Consider the following 24,233-nt stretch of genomic DNA (forward strand, 5'->3'; position numbering starts at 1 on the left):
ACGGAAAGCAGCATTCCTGAGGATGATGGAAAGGCTGCTCGACACCTGGGACTAAAGCGCCTCCCTGTCCACACCTGTGACCAAAGAATCACCCTGTCAACAATGGACTGGTCCCCTATTTAAGACCGGGCTGGTCCGTTGTTGAGAGAGACGCCCCAGCCGACTTGGTCGTGCTGGCAGGCTCTGTCCTGCTATAACCTGCTATAACCTGCTATTACCGCCCCGCCAAGGTGGTCTAGTGGTTATGGCGCTCGACTGCTGACCCGAAGGACGCGGGATCGAATCCCGGCCGCGGCGGCTGCATTTTCGATGGAGGCGAAAATGTTTGAGGCCCGTGTACTTAGATTTAGGTGCACGTTAAAGAACCCCAGGTGGTCGAAATTTCCGGAGCCCTCCACTACGGCGTCTCTCATAACCATATCGTGGTTTTGGGACGTTAAACCCCAGATATTATTATTATTATTAACCTGCTATTACCTGCTATAAACGTTGTTAAGTTTTGTAAACGTTTTGCCTCCTTGCTCTGCTCCTCAGCGATAAGTCCGATCTTCGGCATCATCGGCTCGCCAGCCTCCCGGCTTTCAACGTCACGAAAACCCCAATTCCTAACAGCGGGTAGGTGACTGTGGCGTAACGTTTTTACTGAGCGACACGTTACAAAATGACGCTAAATATTTGTATAAATTTTATACGCACACATATATATGTTGAAGAGCCGCATATGCGTTATATAACCAGTTGTTTACGGTTGGGTAAAGCTGCCAATGGCAACGCGGGTATTACCAACACCGGAAGCGGTAAGCTGATATGTAGTGCTTATACGTGTCCCGAGAACGCACACACGTTTCCCGAACCCGTGTGCATGTGTGCAAGAAGTTCTTGACAGTTCTTGAACAAGGGCATCATCACCGTGATCAGTGAGCACCAGCAGCTGGTCATGACTTGTAGGATCCGGTCGTGATCGTGGTGACGAGGGGTCTATGTTTAGTGAAGTATGTGGTATAGTAGAGCTGTTGGAATTCGTGGATACCTCGGTCATTTCGTCGACAAACTGTCTATCGACAGAGCCGGCGACATGTCGGAACCTGAAGCCACCCTTCGCGTTGGTGAGGTTTAGGCCGTCGAGGCTGGTAGGCCTGGATAGTGGTACGTAGAGCACATCAGTGGATGGTGTTTGTCGTATTGGTAGACTACGTATGTGGCGTATGTGGCCTATGTAGCCTAGTCTACAAAGCGGCTGTCAATCAATCTGGCATCATCCTCGGTCAGCATGAGGCCACCGCCCAGCCTCGTAAGAAATGAAGAGGACACTCCGTCGTTCTGGTGGACGAAGTGCACGTTACGGTGCAGTGATGTGGATATCATATGTAACTTTCGTTAATGTATTCCTCCGGGGTCAAGCAATGCTTCAATATAGCTTGCTGAATCATAGGAATACAAACGTCATGTTTATTAGATTGCTATAAAAGCGGATCCAACACTGGAACTACAGACGTTAATCTGATATGACGCCTGTATCGTAGGAGTACACATCGTAGGAGCATCATGTAGGGTTTAGTGCTTTCTTGAAAAATTAGATAGCCAGCACCACAACCACATTTGATGTTGCACCGATATTACGCCTGCGTAGGCTGTTTTTCCAAACCAGTTTATAGACCTGGCGTGACTCAGTGGTAGAATACCTGATTGCTACGCAGAATGCTTGGGTTCGATTCCTGCTGGGATCCTAATTTTCATTCTTTCCATTCGTTGAGTCAACGCTGCCGATGTTGGTTTTCCTTAACGCTCTAGCATTTAAGTTACCAATGTCTGTTCTCGCCGTTCCTGGGTAGATATAAACTGTCAATCACCTGTGGCGCATACCCGTACACCGCGGCCCGTGGTAAACAGGTATGTGCCACACGTGTCAAATGGAAAGGGTTTGACAACGTACGCGACAGGATTTTAACGCGATAGCGTTAAAGAGCTCGTTTCGCAGAAATTCCGCCGTCGGTGTCGGCCCCGTTGGTTGTGAGCGAAAAATCATCATCTTGTCCGTGACCGAAAATCGAAAAAGCTGCAAATAAAATAAATAATAAAAATGTTGGGTCCGAGTGAGAATCGAACCCAGGCCGTTTGCGTGGCAAACAGGTGGTCTACCACACAGCCACGCCTCTGCTTGGAGCTGCACTGAAAGTAACTTTCATGCTTCCCAAAAATACGCGTCCTGTATACAGGTGTCACAGTACGAGATGTAATATCGCAGTAATATTGCGCGGTACAAGCGTACATTGCCATCGAGCGTCACACCATGTCAACATCATAACGACTTGGTGGTTTAAAGACAGCCACCCATTACAAAAGGCACACACATTACTGCGCGTATTCCCTTAAGACCACGTAGTGGGTGCATGGCAACTTCGAAAAAGTTTCCCGCGCATAATTGCTCCTGGTTTAAAGCATGCTACCCATTACATAAGACACACACTTTGGTGCGCGCATTCTGTTGAACACTCGTAGTGTTCAAAGTGCGCACTAGTGGCAGGATATCGCTATCGCGTTCAACTCTTAAAGGCGAAGCTTAAGCGTCCCCCAATTTTTAACGTTATTCATGTGATGACCCGGCAATCATATTCCTCGAATCCTCTTACCCTCCTATGCAAATTTTTGATCTACACCAAGTTAAGGAGGCGATTATGAGAGCACCAGACGTAGGCGGCTAGATAGATAGATAGATACGTAGATAGAAACGCTCAAAGTGCAAGGGGTTCGCTAAGAAATGCTTCGCATTTAAAAAAGCTACCACTCATATCATATCTCCTACTTGGTCATAGATCAATGCTGCTACATCGCATAATTTAGCCCTGTAGAGCGAATACGCAATAAAAGTTTAAGCGCTCTCTTAAAGCTGTTTTAGTAGGTGACCAAGAAAAGAATGCAATGCGTTAAGCTGCTTATACGATTTCAGGGGATGGCGCGCTGCAATCGTAATAGTAAATGGCGGGTACGACGAAAATAAAGTAAAGAACGGCGCGGCAACGCCACACCACGGTATGGTCTTATGGCAAGGAACGTGGGCTGCAATTATTCGGATTGCCAACGGCGTCGACGTTTCAACACCAAGACTCTGTTATGTAAGCTGGGATGCGAGTTCAGCCTTGGCGAAAGTGCTTACCATTCCGGAGGTGCTTCTGTTTTACGCTTTGTTTCGCAAAGCCGGTTACTTGCCGTGACGGCTAGAACAGTAAGTGGGCCAACCCGCCTAGCTCGCTCGCTCGTTATCTTGCGCTTTCTTCCTTTTATCTCGAAAGAGCCGGAGGTGCAACTCACTTCCGGTGTATGATGTGAAGTCCGGACTTTGAGTGGTATCGCGTGCAATAAAGTCTGCAGGCAGCAGTAATCCGCGCTATTTGCGGCCGACCAATTTATCACCGTGTAAATGCCACGGTGTCCCCATTGCTCCTGACATTATTCCTTTAAGAGTTACCTCATTCTTCTTTGTTTTTTCTTTACATGGAAGTGTCATAATGAACGGCGTCAATGATGGGGTGCGAGGACGAGAAATTTGCCGCTTATATCACTTATGCCTCAGCGAGTAAGGGAAGGAAGAAAGAAAAGTATTCTGTGCTAACCATCCAGACAAGTTTCTTATCTTAGTTAATGGTCAGATATAACTGAATACAACAAACAAGCAAGAAATGTTGGAATGGCTCTTGCGCAGGAATGAACCGTTGACCATAGCCAGCACTTCTGTATGAAGCGTTATTAAAGACTCGATTTCTCTACAAGCGACGCCTCCATTGGTACCTAAGGGAGCAAGGATGCACGTGGATTGAAATATTAGGGATGTTTTACAATAGTCAGACATTTGACTGCAAAGCAGTTTGGCTAGTTGTGAAAATAGACTTACGTAAACACTTTGACAACATTAAAGGAGTCCTGACACAAAAGTTTTCGCCCCGCGTTTTTTTTGCTGCAATGTGTTGCTGGGGGCCTGTTAGTCATAACACGGCACATCGTTTGCTGCAGCGCGCGACAGATAATTACAAGCTCCACATTACCGACACAGCCTCAGTTTCGGTTTGACAGAGCTCCAAAAACGACAAGCCGCCGGGTGCAACTATCACCACCTAGCGAGTGAAACGCTCGGTCACGTGAGCACACAGAACAGTGACGCATTTCCGCGCGGTCTGTCGTCGCCGGCTCATTGTCGTCTGATGGCGACGATTTTTTTGCGGCGGGGATGGAAGGAATTTTCGACGTGGCGAATCACTTCAGGTTTGACCCGCTGGCGAGGAGCGATTCGTCGGGAAGCGCGTCAAAACAGAAATGGCGGCTACGACGTCATCATAACTTGTACCGGCTGCAACGGTTACGTAGGGAAGTAGGGGGTCACCTCGGGTCACCTCCGAGGGTGTCAATGCAATAGGTGCGGCCTATAATGCTGGATCGCGCTCGCGAACTTCAAAATTCATATAAAATACCTCCAAGCTTTATTCGCTGTCGATATTTTGCAGGTGGTACACGCACGTACACGGGAATCGATCCAGCAGGCTATCTCGGCCGCGAAGTTTTGTGTCAGTACCCCTTTAAACGATACGTGAAAAAAGGAAAAGAAAAAGCTATAAGTGGCATAACTTCCTTACACCCATCTAAGTACGCACACAAATTTCTAAAGCGGGGCCTCCGTGTTAGCTATATTCTACTCTGGTGTAGTCATTGTAATGCCATCTGCTTCGGATTCAGTTTCGCGAAAATTTCAAAACGCATTTGTAACACTCTGAGCACTGTTATGCAAATGCTTCTGTAAAACTGCTCTCGCTGAACTTGAGCCGCCGACTATCCATTAAATTTTCATAACTCCATCCAATGTTAATCAACGGGCCATCCTTATGCAATTGCGTCATATTGCACTTATTATCAAAACCGAAGTCAGTATGTTGTATATTTATCAAAGTTGCACGTTGTGCTTGTTGGTATACCATTTTGTTGTTTCTCTTTCGGGTTCCCTCGTTCCCTCGTGTCCTGTGTACGTTGCGCTACGCCCTCATTCTACAAAATTGCACGCTTATGTTATGAATCTAGGAAACATTCCAGATAACGGGAGTAGGACACTCTCTAGAACTCATAAATAAATACCTTTGCGCAAACAATGTAAGTGACGTGCACAGAAAAAAGAGGTATCTTTGGTCACGTTCGCAACATATGCTACTTACTTCCATAAAATATAAACAACGTGCTTCACCACACTCACTGAGAGAAACTTCAATTTCGAGCAAACACGAATTCTTAAATTACCTTAAAGCCACCGAAGGTGGCTATGAAATTTTCAAGAAGGCAGCTCAGGATTAAGGTCACGACCGATATCTACGTACATGATTGGCATGCAACCGAAAAGTAAGCAGGATACCATGAGAATGAGGAATCTTTTTGCTCATGAAAATAAAAAAAGTGTTAACGCGATGCTTGCTTTATACGAATTGTAGCCATCATGCCGCCTGCTTGAAATATCCCGGGTGTAACAGCAATCATTTCTCACTAGATGCGTTCTGCCATCAAATCGTCGCATCCATCATACCCAGCAAGCGTGTACTGAATCGCAATGCACGCATGAGCATTCTCGCGATCAAGCGCTCCCGCTCAACGCAGAGCCTCGTAAAATGCATGGGAATTCTCTGTGCGTTTGTTCTTGTTCTCATTGGATGTCTTACTTTGTCTATGCGTGCAGAGGTGCACCCTGAAGAAAAGAATTGTCTGTAGGACACCAGAGAATACGAAAGCAAAGCTTTGCTTTCTTTGTATGGCCGGCATCGGTTTCAAGCGGAGCTGAGCCTGCTCATTTCTTTCGTTTCTTGCGTAAGCTTATACAGAACAAAAACATGAAAGGTTAAAGCCCGTTCGGACAGGGAAAAAGTATAACTCGGAGGATCTCACTTCAAAGACGGTTGTTGCACGAACACTCTCTATTGAGGGCCGTATTTCTGCATACACATTTTTCAAAAAAAGTTGGCAATGAGGAGCAATGAATGCCAGAAGAAGGAGAATAGATGGTTTCCATCATGGAGGGCTTCACGCTTTGTGGGAACAGAATGCCTAGAATGATGCACACTTCAAAAATAAATGCTTCACAAGAGACGGACAGCCATTCCAGAAATTTGGACGCGAACGCTTTTGTTGTATTCGGAATGCAAGCTGCGTCGGAAAAGAATGAATGCTGTTTTCGCAAGTGGTACGTTTCATTTCGAGCGTTCTCAGAGTTTTCGCGTGGTCCGAATAGCGTAACGCATCAGAATGCCATCTACGAACAAAACGCATAACGTCCTCGCTATAATCGCGCGTATACACTAGGCGCACGCAAACAATTCATTAGTACGTGTGATAGGTCTTTCAAACTAAAAAGGTCTTTCTCGTGCTACATTGTATAATGTAGTATTAGATCAATTTTGAGAAATAGAGAAGTCGATGCTATGTCAACTGTGTAATAGTAAAGAAAAAATGACCTGAAAACAATGTTGATCGGCTGTATAAGCACTGATTCGATGAAGCAAACGGCAAGGAAAAGCGGAATATTAATAAGCTACCAATGGAAGTAGGAAAATGCCCTAGTAGCACAAATGTTGACACAACGTTGGGGCCACATGAGAAAGCTGCTTCAACGTTGTGGCAACGTTGCATGCTACTACGGTGGCTATTAGGAACCTTGAGAATACATCAACGCCCCGCCACATTGGTCTAGTGGTTATGGCGCTCGACTGCTGATCAGAAGGTCGGGGGATCGAATCCCGGCCGCGGCTGCTGCATTTTCGTTGTAGGCGAAAATGTTCGAGGGCCGCGTACTTAAATTTAGGTGCACGTTAAACAACCCCAGGTGGTCGAAATTTCTGGAGCTCTCCACTATGGTATCTCTCATAATCATATCGTGATTTTGCGATGTTAAACCGCAGATATTATATTTAGAAAAGATCAACCGCGCAACGGGTGACTCAAAAGTGGAATCGCGAATGTTAATAACAATTGTTCAGGTTTTACGTCCCGAAACCACGATATGATTATGAGGGACGCCGTAATGGAGGCCTCTGGAGATGTTGACCAGCAGCGGTTCTTTAACGTGCACCTAAATCTAAGTACGCGACTCTCTAGCATTTCGCCTCCATCGAAATGCGACCGCCGCGGCCGGAATTCGACCCCGCGACCTTCGGGTCAGCAGTCGAGCGCCATAACTACTAGAACAGCGTGGCGGGGGAATCACTAGTCTTAGAAGAGGTCTATACATGAATGTGCACTGGAGTAGGGAAGAGCCGGTCGAGAAGCGTTTTAGTCACTTCAAAAGGAATAATGTTTCATTATCAACGTTCCGAAGAAATCTTCAGTGTGGAGAAAATTTACGTGTTCCCGATGTAAGAAATATCTATAAAATTGGGCTTCTCAAGTCGAGTGTTCCCGTCAAGTCGTCGACGGAGTTTGGCAAGGTATCAAAATCATGTTCGAAAAGCATCTGCTACCTTGACTCTCCTCGAATCACTGAAGCATCACATTCTACGGTGCTTCTACAATGCACGACTGATCTCTGTGTAGATACCTCGACTCCGTACAGATACGTTTTCCTGAGATGCTCCGTCCTTGGAGGCTTTTGTGTACGGATGTATGGAGTATAAACGTTGTTCTTGCCTCTCGAAACAAGGGCAGGACAGGCGGTGGGGCAATAATGATGCATGATGAAACTTGCGTTCGGGTTACAAAAGAAGTGGCATGCTCAGATTCTCGATCTGTGTTTGAGCCTTGGCTGATAGATGTACGCATCCATATTTAGCCGCATTTACTCGACGTTAGCGAATTCAGGCAGTATTCAGGCAGGTAACACATAATTAAGCGGTGCCTTGTCTGTGTTTTACGCAGTGCCAGCAAAGACGAAGGAATAGTAAGAGTTTAATGGAAACTGATAGTACAAGGAGAAGAGGAGAATATAGAGAATTATTATTATTATTATTATTATTATTATTATTATTATTATTATTATTATTATTATTATTATTATTATTATTTGTAGTGTTCCTACTTAAAATAACGGAACAGCATTAAAGCTTCAGTATGGAACTGGCGTCCATCTTAATTCACTTTATTTTTAACTTCCTCCTCCTTTTCTTTCCTGCCCGGCTCTCGTGCTTCTTCATCTTCTGTCCAAAGGCTTATACCGCTTCACCCTTCCCGCTTTCTTTTAATTACCCCTCCTGGGGTAATACTTGAAGACATTCCCAATTGACGCACATTCAACTGATCCACGTTCACCAGTGTACCAGACAGTCTTCAAAATTCCGTTCTGGGTGGCTGTCTTGGTCACAGAGTAAGGCCCGTAAAATTTGGCACTGGAATCTCTTATTCCTTTTCTCACTAATACGAGGTCGGTGACTTGAATGTCTGGCATGTCTGCTCGATGCCTCTTGTCGAAATTCTTTTTCATTCGTTTTCGGTACCTCTCCTCCTGTGATTTTTGTTGCCTCTCCTCGACAATCTTGAGGTTTTCCAAGAGTCCCAACTCACGGTCTGCCTGCAGAATAGGGGTTTCTCCTGTAGAAGCGTACTGTGGACTGCACCCTAAGCCACTTGTGTAGGATCGGTTATGATGTTTTACGGCTGCTTCTAAAGAACATTTCCATCCACCAGGAAAACTATCGTACATCTTGATGTACTGTTTCACGTCCCGTATGGCACGTTCTGCAAGCCCATTCGCCGCAGGATGGTATGGCGCACAGAACTTGATCGATACATTGTGATCTCGAGCCCATCTTGCTAGCTTTTCACTCTTGAACGCGGGGCCGTTATCGCATACGATTGTCCGCGTAGTTCTAAACATGTCTCTTTCGAGAAGGGTTATGACGCTATTTGCATCTTCTTTTCCTGCTCGTGCCGCGACCATCCTGGTGCATTCATCTATGGCCAGCAGAAAAGCTTGCGTTTTTCTGACTCCTTCCCGTTTCTTGTTAAGTTCGGCGAAATCCAGGTGAACTACTTCAAAAGGCACGTTCGAGTGGCAAGGTAGTATCATGGTGTCCGTAGGCTGTTTATACTTGACTTTGTGTACTTGACACACATGGCATGAACGAACGTACTGACTGACGTCTTTCTTCATGTGAGGCCACGTAAACCTCTTGACCAACTTGTTGTAGGTACGCCAAAATCCGTCGTGTCCTCCAGATTCTGGGCTATCGTGGTACAAGTAAAGCACTTTGGAAACAAGAGTTGGTGGGACTTGATACCGACCTTCAGTAAAAACCAGTTGTTCTGAGCCTTCCCACAGCTTCACTTCATTGATTTCTTCAGATTGTTCTGTGTTGTTTTGTACCATCAATCTTGATAGAGCATCTGCATCGGTTAAAAGCGGTCCTGGTCGGTGCGAGATGGTGAAGTCAAATTGCTGCAAGTAATTCACCCATCTGGCGATACGCCCTTTAGTTTGGGTCATATTCAAGAGATGAGTGAGTGCCTGGTGATCGGTGAACAAAGTGAACTTCGTACCTTCCAGGTACGTGCGGAAGTAGTCAACGGCCTTCAGAACAGCCAGTGCTTCCTTTTCCGTAGTAGTGTAGTTTGTTTCAGACGGCTTGAAAGTGTAGCTGTAGTAACCTACTACGTGTCGCCTTTCTCGGCCAGATGCTTCAATACATTTTTGATACAACACTGCACCAGTCCCATAATGTGAGGCGTCAGTGTTCAATTCAAAGGGTAAAGTGAAGTCTGGTATGCGCAGAACTGGGTCAGAAGAAATTCTGTGCACCAAGTCACGGTAGACTCTCTCACATTCGTCACTCCATTCAAAGGGAACTTCTTTCTGCGTTAAGCGCGTGAGGCATCTAGTTTTGACAGCAAAGTCCTTTATGAAAGATCGGAAATGTCCTGCCAATCCCAAAAACACACGCAGTGAATGGACGTCATATGGTTTCTTCAACTGGGAGATCTTCTCGACGGACTCTTGTTTTGTGCTTTTGGTGTTCCCATCGAAGACTCTTCCAAGAAACACAACTTTTTGTTGAAAGAATGCACTCTTCTTAAAATTAACCTTGAGATGTGCCAAGCTCAAGGCGTTTAACACCTGAGACAGATGGTCCTGATGCTCAGCCTCTGTTTTGGAGAAGACTATAATGTCGTCTATGTACACATTACAAAAAACAAGACCAAGGAATGGCTTTAGGACGTCGTTCATGATCTTCTGGAACCACGCTGGCGAGTTTTTCCAACCGAAAGGAAGCCGGTTATATTCGTAGAGATCGAATGGCGTGATAAAAGCGGTGTACATTTTTGTTTCTTCGGTTAGTGGGATTGCCAGAAACCTTTGCATAAATCGATGCGGGAAAAAATGTCGGCAACCCCCGGTCTCATCTATAATTGTGTCGATCTTCGGCATAGGAAATGGTATGAGTTCTGTCTGACGATTGAGAACCCTGTAGTCGGTGCATAATCTGAAGGTTCCGTCTTCTTTCGGTGCGATCGTTATGGGAGAAGCGAAGGGTGATACCGAAGGTCGTATGATATCAGCATCTAGCATCTCTGCAACTCTTTCTTGAGCCACATCTTTCGCTCCCTTGACATATTGTAAGGTGCTTTTCGGATGACGGTCTTGTCAGCGAGTTCGAAAGGAACCTTGTGTGACTTCATCGCCTGAGGATAGCTTCCTATGCATACACAAGTTCAGGGTAGGTCGTTGCGATATCCTCCGCGCACTTGACAACTCGTAGATTATCTTGTCTACCCTGATTTGTCTCGTTCCTTGCTACTCCTTCGACTAGAACCACATCGTCCCAGTACACGTTGATCTTTAGTTTCTTTATATCTCGTCTTGATAGCAAAAAGTCGTACGTCACCCCCTCAATCACCAACACTTCGCTCTCTATTTCCTGACCCTGGAACTCGATGTTTACAAAGGCCCACTGATCGTGCAACGTTACTTTTCCATCATAGCCTTGTACTCGTAGGATTCTTCCACTATGCAAGCGACTTGCATCCACCAGCTTGGCATTTATAATGGACACAGAAGCACCGCTGTCTACCAGAGCCATCATATGTTTGTTTCCTACTTTGACGGGAATGTGAAGTAGGCTAGAGCAACTTAAATAAACAGTCTCATTTGGAGTCATCGGGTGGGACTGATCACCCTCGTTTATTAGTTTCTTTCTGTCGAATACTCCTGAGCTTCAGTGTCGATTTATTCACTCGACCTCTTGGAACGCGCCAGGGCAAGTTATCTGTGCTACTTGCGAGGTGGCTCGGTTCTCGCTGAGCGCGGCTTGACCAGTCCGCTTTACTCCGACTGAAACAGCTGCTTGACTCGGCGGTTATGCTTGTTTCCGAAGCTGATGGTATGTTCTGAAGACACGCGAGGAGGTCATCTAGAGTTTTTGGTGACAGTATTTGAACTTGCTTCAACACTTTAGTGTGCAATCCATGCATTATTAAGGCAACTACGGCCGTAGATGGAAGCAAAGGCTCAGCCAGCTTTAAAAGACGGCGTTTCTCAAAGAAGTACTCGACAAGGCAGCTTTGCTCAGACTTGAAATTAAGCGCCGTGTTCCATCTTTCTACTGGATTGCTTCGGAATGCAGTCAAAAACTTTTGCTCCACTGGCTCCAAGAGTCGTCACTGTCTTCCAGAATGCATGTTTCATACCACTTTCGCGCAACACCTCTCAAGTAAACGCGCATGTTGGTGATTTTAGCCTCATCAGAGAGCCACTTGTTTTCCAGCGGCATATTCGTAGAAATCAAGCCAACTTTCTGGACTTGAAGACACACACGTCGAAGGCATAGGTTCTACGAATTTAGGCGTCGGTTTCTCAGCATTCAGAGAGCTTATAAGAGATGTCATTATTGGTTTTGTAGACCATCTGTTCCTGTTGCAGCTGAAGCTTCTTTCCTACCACTTCCGCAGGCTCCACGTCGACGCTCTTCGTCGAAGATCGTGATCCTTGAAGGCTTTGACGCGCAAGTTCACTTTCGGGTCGTTTGTGCGTGTAGGCCGCAAGTTCCTTCTTCGCGTTGTCCTTCGTAGTGTCCCCGGCTGCCATTCCACAAAAGTTCATGAGTTCTTCCGAGCTGAGCTCACGAGGTCGGTCTACCACTGCTCGTCTTGAACTTGGTACTTCGAAAAGATGATCTTCTCCTTGGAGGTCTCGTCAATGAAGAACGTCACCCACATGATGGCTTCGATGGCCGGCTGCGCCAAAGTAATGTAGTGTTCCTACTTAAAATAACGGAACAGCATTAAGCTTCAGTATGGAACTGGCGTCCATCATAATTCGCTTTATTTTAACTTCATCTCCTTTTCTTTCCTGCCCGGCTCTCATGCTTCTTCATCTTCTGTCCAAAGGCTCATACCACTTCATTACTGATAAGACCACGCGCTCCCCTGTTGCAAGTCATGTTGAGCGCGACTGTACATCGCCACCAAAAAATTGGACCGGTCGTCTTGGAATGCCCTCTACGACGTGATGGCACCCACTTGGTCCTAAATGAATATTAAAAATCATTTTTTGGACCTCAGTTAATCATAACTGACCTCAGTTAATCAACCAATTAAGCGCAATACAGTATAAAGGATACTATAAGGAGCGCTACATGGCGGTAAACCTTTCTTCATTGGTTTCATTCAGTAGCGGTTAAAGGGACACTAAAGAGAAACAAGAATCGGTTCAGATTGATAAATTGTACTTTCAGAACTATATTGTCGTTAATTTCATGGTAGGTGTGTTAATAAGGAGAAAATGAAGTTCAAAGTTCATTTTTAGATTCGCGCCATAATGTCCACGCGTGACGTCATGGATTTCAAAGTGTACTTATCGTATTTTGGCGCCATTGGCTCAACAAAATTTCCTCAACTTGGTATGTTAACCTATGGTCCCGTCAGAGGACAGTGTACTTCATTTTTACGGTTTGGGAACTACGTAGGCCCTAGTATAGGCGCCGTCAAATAATGTGACGTCACGGCAAATGGTGTGGAAATTTCAAGGTGGCGTCGCCACCCACATTTTCTTTTTGCGCGATTTCTCGCTTAGTGTCTTCTCGCCGCAGGTGTGGTGTTTTTGGTATCGTGCAACAGTAGTTTACTAATACGAGAAAAATCATTTTGCTCTTTAGTGTCCCTTTAACCCTTTTTTAGATATTTGATTCTATAGTTACATGAAACGACCTGTAAACGTATTCACTGTGATTGATATGAAACCGCCTTGCTATTTGACTAAGATATTGGTTTTCTGTTTTGAGGTCACTGTAAAGTTTTTCGCTGTTGCAAATCACGAGATAGTCGGAGCCATAAGTGGCAACAGAAGTGGTATCCTGCAACGCTTTGTGCCACTACAATACGCCTGGGACAATTCTCGATGGCACTAGTTCTCTCGGAGAAGAAATTTCAAAAGATTGCACGTTAGTGAATATGTTGCTAACGAAGCTTTACGCCAGCAGATAAGTAGAATATAAAAATCATTGCAGTTTTAATCGCTCATGCATGGTGCGTCACGAAAAACTATCGCTACCAGCGTTGTTGCTGCATTTCGGGAGATCCGGTATTGCGAAAACGGTAATACGCTTACGGACAGGGCAGAACTGCACAACGGTGTTTGCGCCATCGTGCGGAGGCTTCTTGTTGACCTTCTTGTATTCAGATGACAACCCCTAGCTGGTCGGCAAGTAGTTGAAGCGGCACCCATTAATTACAAAGTGTGAAACAAGAACCATTGACATTACAGCGTATAAAAAGCTCTCATGTTAAGCCGACTTGTTTACGAATTAAACTGATATTCTTGAGCAAGTAAGACGGAAATCCCGGGACACAAAGAGTTATTTTTTTCAAATGTAAACAAAGTTGGTCGCAGTTAAAAAAATTACGATAGAAGATTTTTGTTCATAAGCATTTCCTGCTTCATTATATAGATATATAACAGCCAATTTGCAAATGTATCGAAGTATCTTAAGATACAATTGGGAAGTATCGTATCGGATACAATTAGTATTCCGGAAGTATCTTGTATCTGTATCTCAAATACTTCTTGCCTGAGTATCTTGTATCGTATCGCGATACAATTTCAATGTATCTTTGCCCAGCCCTGCTTACACCTGAGTGGTCATAGCAAGGTCAGGTGACCTTCCGACTCAGCCAATGACGTTTCAGCGGACGCCTACCACAGCTTTATTTTATCAAAAATAAACAGACCAAGGCAACAAGCCGCCACGGTAAGCTAGTATGGGAAAAGGCTGCATGCGTCGCCACTTTTTCTGGCTAACCAACGCTCGTGATGCAGTTGTAGGATTCATTTCGATAAATGACTCTCAGACAACGCCTTAAAACTTACATTACATAACATATTCTATGGGACCTGGGGAGCGGAGCGGCTTGAGAAAGCTGGTTAATTAGGGGGGCATAGGTCGGCAAATTCACTCATGAGTCCACCGACTCGGGACTCACTCAGATTGAACTGTGAGCTTGTGCTTTAATGGGTCCAGTTGAGCATATTTTGGTGACTCTGAGTCCGAGTAAGTCAGTTTAGGCAAAATTAGTGAGTCTGAGCCCGATCGAGTCCGGATTAGGTGCTTCTCGCTGAGCAGTAATTGCCGTCGGGCGACGAACGCGCCCCAAAATATGCGTCACGTTGTGCGAAATCAGCTTCTGCAACAGCGAATAAACATCTGGGTCTGGGATAACTTTTATTACACTGAGTGCAGGATAAGCATTCCGGCTACATTAGGCGGTCCAAGATAGCGCAATATATGAAGCCAAAAAAAGTAGCGCCTGCGCCAACCACGGAGGACAGCACCTCCATCCTCTCTCCCACGCAAGCAAAACTGGACATTTTTGGTGAAACAACGCGATCACAGAAGACGGGACAAGGCGCTGACTATGAACTGGTTTCTTTGTTGTAAACTGCACAGTATGTATATATACTGCAAGAGGTCTGAAAACTCGTGTGAGTCCACCCATGAGTCAGTTTGGTGAGCCTTAGTCAGAGTGAGTCCGTTTGAGAAAAATTTTTAGTAGTCTGAGACCGAGTGAGCCCTAACCTTAAAATTTATTTCTTGAGTGATACAGCTTGAGCTCCATTTCTCTTACCGACCTACGTAGGGCGTGTAAATTATAATTCTGTAAGGTTTTAATACGCTCTCATAATGCAGGGTATTCAAGAGCATGCATAGCGAAAGCCTTAGCAACATCCATGCGCCTTATTTTTTTTTTCAAATTGTGGTGCGCGATAAGGAGAGTAACAGAAGAAGGTATGCAAACACGAACACTATTCTAGTTTACGTTTGTTTGCTTTAAAGCAGAAGCTCAAGTTAGTAAAGCGCCACAAAATCCTGGATGCGAAGTCGACATGATCAAGCATATGCGTTGCATCTGAAATAAAAAAAAAAGGCCGGCATGGGATGGATGTCAGGTACGGAAGCACTCATGTCAAAATCATTGTACAGCGCTTGTTGCGTCCATTTCTCGATATAAAGTTGGTTTTTATCTTGTTTTTTTTATGCCTTGGACAGGCGTTGCTGTGGCTCTCGTTCTGAGACCACCTGCAGTGAGGGCATCCACGACCTGCTGCTCCCATCACTTGAAGCAGCCTCATGGAACGGCTGCCAGCGGCGTGCCATTCTCAAGTTAGGCGAAGGCCGTGCTGCATATGCACTTTTGCGTGAGCTCGTCGAAGAGCCTGTGCACTTGGCTGACGACGCACATCGGCCGCCCTGCCATGCCCGCCACAACCAGAGCTTTGCCGAGATGCAGCTGGATCATACTTGGGAGCCGCAGCACTGCGTCTTCACTGCTATATGTTGTATATAATGCTTTTATAGATAATGTTATATTACATTGTGATGCTTTATATGACGAAAATTGTGCACTGTCTTTACAACAAAAGGCAACGTTCTAGCTGGGCGAGCGACACCTACCCTCTGGATAGCCATGGTATGTTTTATTGTAAACTGTCTCAATGTCGTATTTCTAAATTTATTAAACTTTTAAAACGAGTTCTTCGCTACTTTCACTTGATACTCCCGACGTTAATTTAGTAGCCCCCAATAATTTAGTAGCCCCCCAGTCGTCTACAACTTAGCGCAGCATTTCCTCCTCCAGGCGGGACGCACACAAGTCTGCAGCAAGACACGCGCGCACATGCCTGACTGACGTCATGAGCCGGACGCCGGTGATTCTGCCTTCGGAGAACCATAAGCGGTGACTATTTCTTTAGGTGCGGAGGCGATCGGCTGCCGCGCTTCGGTCGTCAGCGCGGGGCCGTCTCTGACTTCTTAGTTCCTTGATTACACGCCGGATTTCAAAGGGGGGGAAGAAATGCAATAACACGGGTGTACGTAAATTCACATGCGTGTTAGCAGCCCCGGGTTGTCAAAATTAATGCCCCACTACAGTGGACCATTATGCATATCGCGGTTTGGCACGTAAAATGCGAGGAATTATTAGTTCCTCCATGACTAATTGCTGGACAACGCATACATGTGCCCACTGTATGGTAAATATGCGCTTTAGTGCTGGGCAATATCTCAGTCATTCCTGTTCACAATTACAGTGTTAGTACTCCAGCCATATTGAAAACTTTACACTTGTATGCAGATATTCTAAACATGGCACTCACTTACTTTCTGTGCATAGTGGTGTTTGTCACTTGTGTACTATTTCAACGCCGTTGCACAGTGCTTCTGGGCGCTCCTGCCGGTGCTACTCCATGTTAATTCTTTTGCTCTGATCTTGTGCACGTCTTGAGCTCTAATAAATTGGGTTGGTTGGGCGCTTCCTTGAATGAATCAACTCAACACGGGGAATCGTCTACGAAACAATGTTGCACCTTTTCTTACAATAGTTCTTTTTTTTTTGACGTGGAAAGCTTTACTACTCGCAGCCATAAAGGTAAAATGTGGAAGATTTTTTTTCTTGATAGCCTCGCGTTAGCATGAACTTGACGAGCTGGCAGCTGACTAATAAACCCTGGCATGCCAAGAAATGCTTCAAACATTCCGGGTCTGAAATGAACGAAGGAAGGGGAATACTACGTTTGAGCAGCGGAACTTAAAACGAGGACAAAAAGAAGACAGATCAAGAACGTCGCTGTACTACCAACTGAAATTTTATTTCTATGCGCTCGCGCTAAATAACAACCAAAACACGCAGAGTCACCAACAGGTATCTAACAGTGACTGGCACCTGGTGTCATTTCCACTAACTAGTTTTTCACACGCCAGACAGAAATGAAGTTATTTCTTGTCAGAACCACTGACGCTGCACTGACACACGTGCAACCTTGCTTCCTGATCTCTAGAGCTTCTTTATTTCCCGCTTGAGTTTGTTGCTTCCTTTCGCTAGGACGGAGACTTGATCGAGAAATGCCTGGCTGGTGCAGTCCCTGCAATGAGCTGCTAGGTTAGCCACAGGTGCCGTTGTTTGCAGTGAGGGAGCATGTTGTCTTGTCCTCTCATAAGCATCGATTTGGCTGATGTAATCCCGGCCGCATAAGGGAACGCGATACACGACAGCTTGTGACAGATTGCGTACGGTGTCTCTTTCCACAGGTTCCTTCCTCTTGTCATTGTTTACCCTGCGGCACATTGTTGAAGCCTTGCTGAAACGTTGTTGGAGCCGAAAAACTCCCCAGAACTTGTATGTCGGCGATCTTCTTGAGGGAATGGCTCAGTCCATGAATGTACGGGATCACAGCGGGAGGCTTTTCTGGCATCGTCGTGAAAAGATGAGGTCCTGCTGGAGTTATTCCTTTTCAGCTGTCTTGTCCCCCGCCATTGTAGCTTAGCACGTTTAGGGTGTCGCGCTGTTTAGGTTCGTTCCCACCGAAGACCAAGCGGCCAAAGAGGTGAACCGGATTTTCAACACGGCCGGGCGGCGAGTTCGCGCGCTTGTCAGACCGCACGTTTTGCCTGGCTGCCCGCGCGGCCAAGGAAGTGGGGCATCTCTCGCTTTTGCGGGCGTGTCGCCATCACGTGGTTGTCCACTCTCGCCATCCGAGCCGCCTACGCAAATCGCGCCATTTCCGCCTTAAACGGGTGTTTACACCAGCGGCACCTCCGCATGGTGTTCTGATTGGCGGCGGCAAAGCGGAGACCTTCGGCGGGCGGAAAAAATCGGTCCCCGACCAATCCGGCTCCCCGCCTCGTTTTCCGCCCGCTTCAGCCGCCTGGCGAGGAAGAATCCTCCGACTGCTGCTTTCACGCTCGTCCGCTTTGGTCGCTACCGCCTTCGGTGTGAACGAGCCTATAAGCTCGAGGGCGCGGGCTCGACTCCTGGCCACGGTGGCCGCATTTCGATGGGGGCGAAATACAAAGAACACCCGATTGCTTATAGAGTTAGGGGCATGTTAAAGAACCTCAGGTAGTAGAAATTTCTGGAATCCCTACTACGACCTCTCTCATAATCATATCGTGGTTTTGGGGCGTGAAACCCCATCAGTTATTATTATTTATTATTACGTCGTATTATATGGCTTCCCACTTGCGCTTGGCGTTTCGTGCACGATCCGGAGGAGCCATTTGAGCAGTATGCGTATTTTGACAGTATCGATCGGGTAGCTGTCAGCGTTGCCAGAGAGTGTGTTACTTTAACTGTTCTTGATAAACATCATCACCACGACCGTCATTTTAAATGATTATCGCATGTGTTTGATGTCGAATGGGGGAAGGAAACCTGTGCCAGTAATTTCCGAATCTCAGACCGCCAGTAACCTTCTGTGCCGATCTCCCCATGTGCTATATGTACAAAAACGTATAGACCTGCTTTGTTAATTATATTAGGTAATTAATTATCAGAAGAACGTACGGAGGAATCTGCCCTTTGCAGAAAAAGTTACATAGTAGATCATTTCAATCATCACATTTTATAGTTATCTAAAAGTGAGAGTGATTACATGTATTGATCAAATTAAATAAAAAGAAAAATACGGAAATTGAGGCTGCTATTAAAGGGACCGAAAGCTGCCCAGAACATGAAATGAGATGACTCCACTGATGGAAAGATTGTCCGTCGCATTGACTCACACCAACCCTGTTTTTTTTCTTGAGAGATTGTATTTTTATTTCTTAATTCAAAGTCGCGAAAAATGACCTTTGGCGCCTCTGGCGGCAAAAACATGAACGATCCGATGAACCCGGCCACGTGACCATTGACTGCTGTACGCGGTCGACGATCTTTTTGTTAGTATTCAAATATTCTTCGCCTCTTTATATTAAAAGGTATTATTACTCCATAAAAATCTACATATAGGCCTGCGTTAGTAGTATGCATTAAAGTGGCGCTGCCTTCGCGTGACGTAATAATCCCACGCTCGTCAGCGCGTCTTGAGCAACTTTTCAGCGTGCTCATGCAACCGTGCACGCAGTTTCTAGGTCGCTAAGATTTTGGAGCGACATAGTTTTGCTACCTGAACCTCGTCTCCGAAATGACGCGCGCTGCTACTCGGCGCGCCTGTGCATATGCGCGTAGTGACGTTTTCGGTGACTTGGCTTGTCTTGTGCGTCGAGAGAGTAACGACGCCGGGACAAGCCACCCATGACACAGGCGCAGGCAACCTTGGATGCATGCGCCCAACGTGGTACAAATACAGGGAAGGTGTATAATGCCACATTATCTCATTGTAACAGCTCGTTATTTTCAAAAATAGTTGAAAATATATAAATAAAGGTGGTTAAGCATAGTTACAGGAACTCCTGCGAAAGCAGAACAGCGATAGCTTTCACAAATCGCGAGAAGGGCTGGCGGCATCGCCATCAATTCTCAGCGTTGCTGGATAAAATTTCGTCCATGTTTAGAGCGTTTCAGGTCGAAAAATATTGCTTGTAAAATAACTACGTGCTTTTTGGGATTAACTACTGCAGCTACAAACACTGCGAAGGGTGATCTTTCTGTCGCGCCGTAAAGAAAAAAGGGTCGAGGAAAAGCAGTTGTCGGTCCCTTTAACGTACAGTCGCAACAGAAAAAAGTTTAGCACAAGTGACCGGTGACCGGAGCGGCAAAATTGCTACGCGGCACTGTTGCTCCCGAGCACACCGATAGCGAGAGTGCCAAGCACATTCAAATTTCCAAAGCAGCGGTAACCGGCAGAAAGCAGCCCATCTTGCTGTTGGCCCATCCGAAAGCCCACATCTTCCCCGCGTCGGTGGTCTAGTGGTGATGGCACTCGAAGGTCGCGGGATCGAATCTCGGCCGCGGAGGCTGCATTTTCGATGGAGGCGAAAATGTTTGAGGCCCGTGTACCAAGATTAAGGTGCAAGTTAAAGAACCCCAGGTGGCCGAAATTTCCGGAGCCCTCCACTACGGCGTCTCTCATAATCATATCGTGGTTTTGGGACGTTAAACCCGAGATATTATTATTATTGTTAAAGCCCACATCTTAAATAAACGCTTATGCATTCCTTATCGGCAGACTTGCCTATATGCACATGATGTCTTTTCTTTCTTTCTTTTCGCTGGAGTTGAGAATAACCGTAACCCCTGCTTTCAAAAATGGAATGTGCTTGGTACTCTCGCTATCGGCGTGCTCGGGAACAACAGCGCCACGTGTCGCAATTTTGCCGCTCCTGCCAGCGATCACTTACTTGTGTTAATCTTTTTCCGTTGCGACTCTATGTTAAAACACCTCAGATGGTCTAAATTAACCTGGAGTTCCTCACTACGGCGTGGCTCATAATCATATTGTGATTTTGGCACGTATTATTATTATTAATGCGAATTAAATAAGTTATGGAAGTAAGCTTCCACACAGCCGCAGGACCAGGCCGTTCAGGATGAGTGAAAAGGGGCTTCGGAAGAAATGCTTGCTGTTCAACGTGCATTATTTTTCATAGCCCTCGTCTTCTGCACCATGGAAAGGGTTCGCGTCGAGTGCTCCGTGGTGGTTAGCATTCTGCATTCTAAATATTGGCTTCAAGGTCGCGCTACACTGCGCAAGATCTCCCCTCTTGATGTGATAGTAAGCGCAAATAACATACTCGAAACGAAAGAAAAAGGAATGCCCACTGGGCATAACATTTTCCCTAGTCTATCCCTGTTCTTTCTTACTGTTTCGGTTTTTAACAACGAAGTGGTTTAATCTGTCGGTAACTTGTTCCCCGTCGCAAAGACTATCATCATCACAAACCGGCACGCGCTCTCTTCATTCTCTTTAGAGTAAAGTTGTTTAAGTTATCGGTAACTTGTTCTCTGTCGTGCTAAACTCCTCAGGTGGGTATGCGCCACATGAATGAAGCAGCGAAGATGGAGGCCTTCCCTTCGTCAGGCTAATGTATTTCTAGGTTTTGCAAGCTTTTAAGATGTGTTGTATCACTGCTCCTTGTTAAGCTTTGAGGTTCTGGTATAGTTTTATTGCATCTTGACAATGCCGCTCTTATACACAGGTTTACAGAGAAACTTCAACTGTTGCCTTCTTCATTTTTAGTGGATCAGTGGTGAGTAGTGGGATTAACCCAATACTGGCACATACTCGTTTATGGCTCTCTTACTGTACTCATTCTCGTGCCCAGCAGAGTTATAGCATCCCATGCCCGAGAAATCAGAGCACGTGTTCTGGGAGCGAAGCAGAAGAGGAAGAAGAGGACGAAGCGAGCGCGTACCAGTTCATGATAATTTTCTATCTACGACACACGGAATACATCAAGCCTAACAGCACTGCATTGTTAAAGTGTTTTCGCGTCATGCCCGCAATTTCGCCAGAGAATAAATCACATTATAAGACACTTCAGACAATAGGACAATACAGGGGGATAGAAGGGAATTTAATTCCAGTATATTCGCCACTTTTTTGGAAACGTTAGAGGGAAAGCCCAATTGTGCATGCTGGCTGGCTTTGCTCTGGACGTGGCTAATCTTGACTCCACCTGTCTTCTACTTTCGCTTCAAGCCCTTGGAGGTCTTGCCCACCTTCCTTCGCCTCCCGTGTCTAGTCGACGACCGGCTGCTCGGGGCCTTCCTCGTCTTAACGCGCCTTCCTTCGTGCCTCGAGGAGGCGCCACTATAGGCGTGGCGACGCTTATGGCCGCGCTTCGAGCGCACAGCCGTGGCCGAGGACGAGCTCTTAGACCGGGGCATGGCGGCGGTTCTTGCTGCGCCTCTTTCTTCCGTGGCGCCTTTCCGACCGTGTCGCCGAGCTGGCGCGGCTTCGGGCTTTACGCGCTCGTCCTCTATGACGAGGGCGGGATGAGTGGCTTGATCTGCTGCGGCTCGTCTTCATCCTGGCACTGCGAGGCCTTGGAGCCTCGCTTGCCGTTTCGTCCATGCTGCTTGCCGAGGAGCTCCTCGAGCGCTTCGTGCGACTCACTCTCGGGGCTCTCCGTGCCACTGCCTTGCTGGTTGAAGGTTTTTCGGTCTCGGGCTGTGTTGCCTCATCTGCCTTCCGCGACTTCCGAGCTGCCGTGGGCGCGACGGCCTTCGGCGCTAGCGGGTCCACCGGCACGGCCTTGGGCGGTCGACCGCGTGGTCGCTTGATAGCCGGAGCCTCAGCACTCTCTGCGCCTTGAGCCCTCGATCCGGAACAGCCCGGTTTCGCCTGCGTAGCCGCCTGCTGGGAAGCGGAAGCCAGTAGAGGGCTTGGGCGGAGCAGCGACGATGCGCAGCAGCTGGCCCTTCTGAGCTGCTGTCGCTGACTGAGCGAAAGCCGCGTTCTGTTCTCGTGCACCTCGTGCGTGTATTTCTTCTTCCTCAGTATCTGCACTGTCTCATGGAGATCTTTATAGCAATTTAATACACAGCGCAATGTGCAATGTTAATAAAAGCACTTGCTCATACGCACGACGTAGGTAAAAGGCAGCGAAGCGATGTGTTTGGCGAGTTTATGTACACAGCTCCAATCCTTAAAAAATCATCATCATAGAGTCCATACCAAACAGCGGCCACATGATGGCGGAGGGAAGCAAAATGACAAGGTTGCGAAAATGTTGTTTCACACGCCAATCAGATCGATTCGGCATCGTTTTGGAACATATTCGACCGTCTACTACACAGACGCCAGCAGAGCCAGCAGAGAGACTGACATGCTAGCAGTCACCCAACAACAACGTATTATAACAGCCACAGTTTTAACTCGATCAACGTGACCCCGCCACGGTGGTCTGGTGGTTATGGCGCTCGACTGCTGACCCGAAGGTCGCGGGATCGAATCCCGGCCGCGGCGGCTGCATTTTCGATGGAGGCGAAAATGTTTGAGGCCCGTGTACTTAGATTTAGGTGCACGTTAAAGAACCCCAGGTGGTCTAAATTTCCGGAGCCCTCCACTACGGCGTCTCTCATAATCATATCGTGGTTTTGGGACGTTAAACACCAGATATTATTAACTCGATCAACGTGCACGGCCGAAGCGGCTAGAAGGAAATAGAAAGAAGCAGATACAAAAAACCGATACAAGAAACAGAGAGAAAGAAAGATAAGAAGAAAGAAACAAAAAATAACGAGCGACAAGGAAGGCCGCCCAGCTTAAAACAGATAGAAAGACATGGAAAGAAAGAGGAAGCGATGAATAGAAAGAGAAAGAAATGTAGAAAGGGCGAGAAGAGAAAGAAAAAGTCGCAGTTTCGCCGCAAGGGCGAAGCAATGAATGCGATAGCAAGAAACTAATGCTATACGAAGTGAGGCTCGCCAATGGATACTCTCAGTTTGAACAGCGCTCCTGTTGCAAACGCGGCCGAAGCAGCGAAGCAAACTAGCGTGCTTCAAGTGTAGAGCTGTGACACTTGATAGTTCGCGCTCATCTTCTGTTTGTTCGTTTAGCGGCGTCCCTTCAGCTCGAGTGACTTTCGTACGCTCCGTAACGTGAGCGCGGACACCACAGTGAAAGCTTGAAACAACCCTCTTCCCCTCACCACCAGAAAACCGCGCGAGCAGACAGCGGAAGGGCAAGGTTCTCCCTGCGCAATAAGAAGAAGCGAGCGAGCTCGCCGACGACTTTTAAATGCGCCCGTCGTGCTCCTAGCGCCATCTCGCTGGTAAGGAAGAAACGCTTATAAGCGCCGGCCGTCTCCGAGTCCGTCCAGCTGTAAAGGGTGTGTATATAACGCTCGCCGTTAGCTACGTGGAGGATCTGCGTTTCGTGGCGTAGCGGTTAGTGCCGCTCGCTGCGGAGCAAGAGGTCCCTGGTTCGATTCCGCGCTCCGGAAGCATTTTTCTCAATTATTTTTGTTTGCGGCTTTTTTATGTATATACATACTTATACATATACGGTGCATGACGGCGACGGCAAAATTCAGCCGAGACTGTCCATATAATTGCTATCGCAATAATAG

At 46.7% G+C, this 24,233-nt stretch overlaps 2 long non-coding RNA genes across 3 annotated transcripts in view; one reads left to right on the forward strand and one right to left on the reverse strand.

Annotated features, from left to right (window-relative positions):
* The window catches only part of LOC125758712 (uncharacterized), an 80,572-nt gene that overhangs the window by 38,332 nt on the left and 18,007 nt on the right, over window positions 1-24,233 (reverse strand). The window lies entirely within an intron of this gene.
* On the forward strand, window positions 236-23,297 carry LOC125758713 (uncharacterized). Its single transcript, XR_007416343.1, has 2 exons — window positions 236-350; window positions 23,182-23,297. It is a non-coding gene; the product is annotated as an uncharacterized LOC125758713 (long non-coding RNA).

Source organism: Rhipicephalus sanguineus, chromosome 5, assembly GCF_013339695.2.
Source record: "Rhipicephalus sanguineus isolate Rsan-2018 chromosome 5, BIME_Rsan_1.4, whole genome shotgun sequence".
Classification (NCBI taxonomy): domain Eukaryota; kingdom Metazoa; phylum Arthropoda; class Arachnida; order Ixodida; family Ixodidae; genus Rhipicephalus; species Rhipicephalus sanguineus.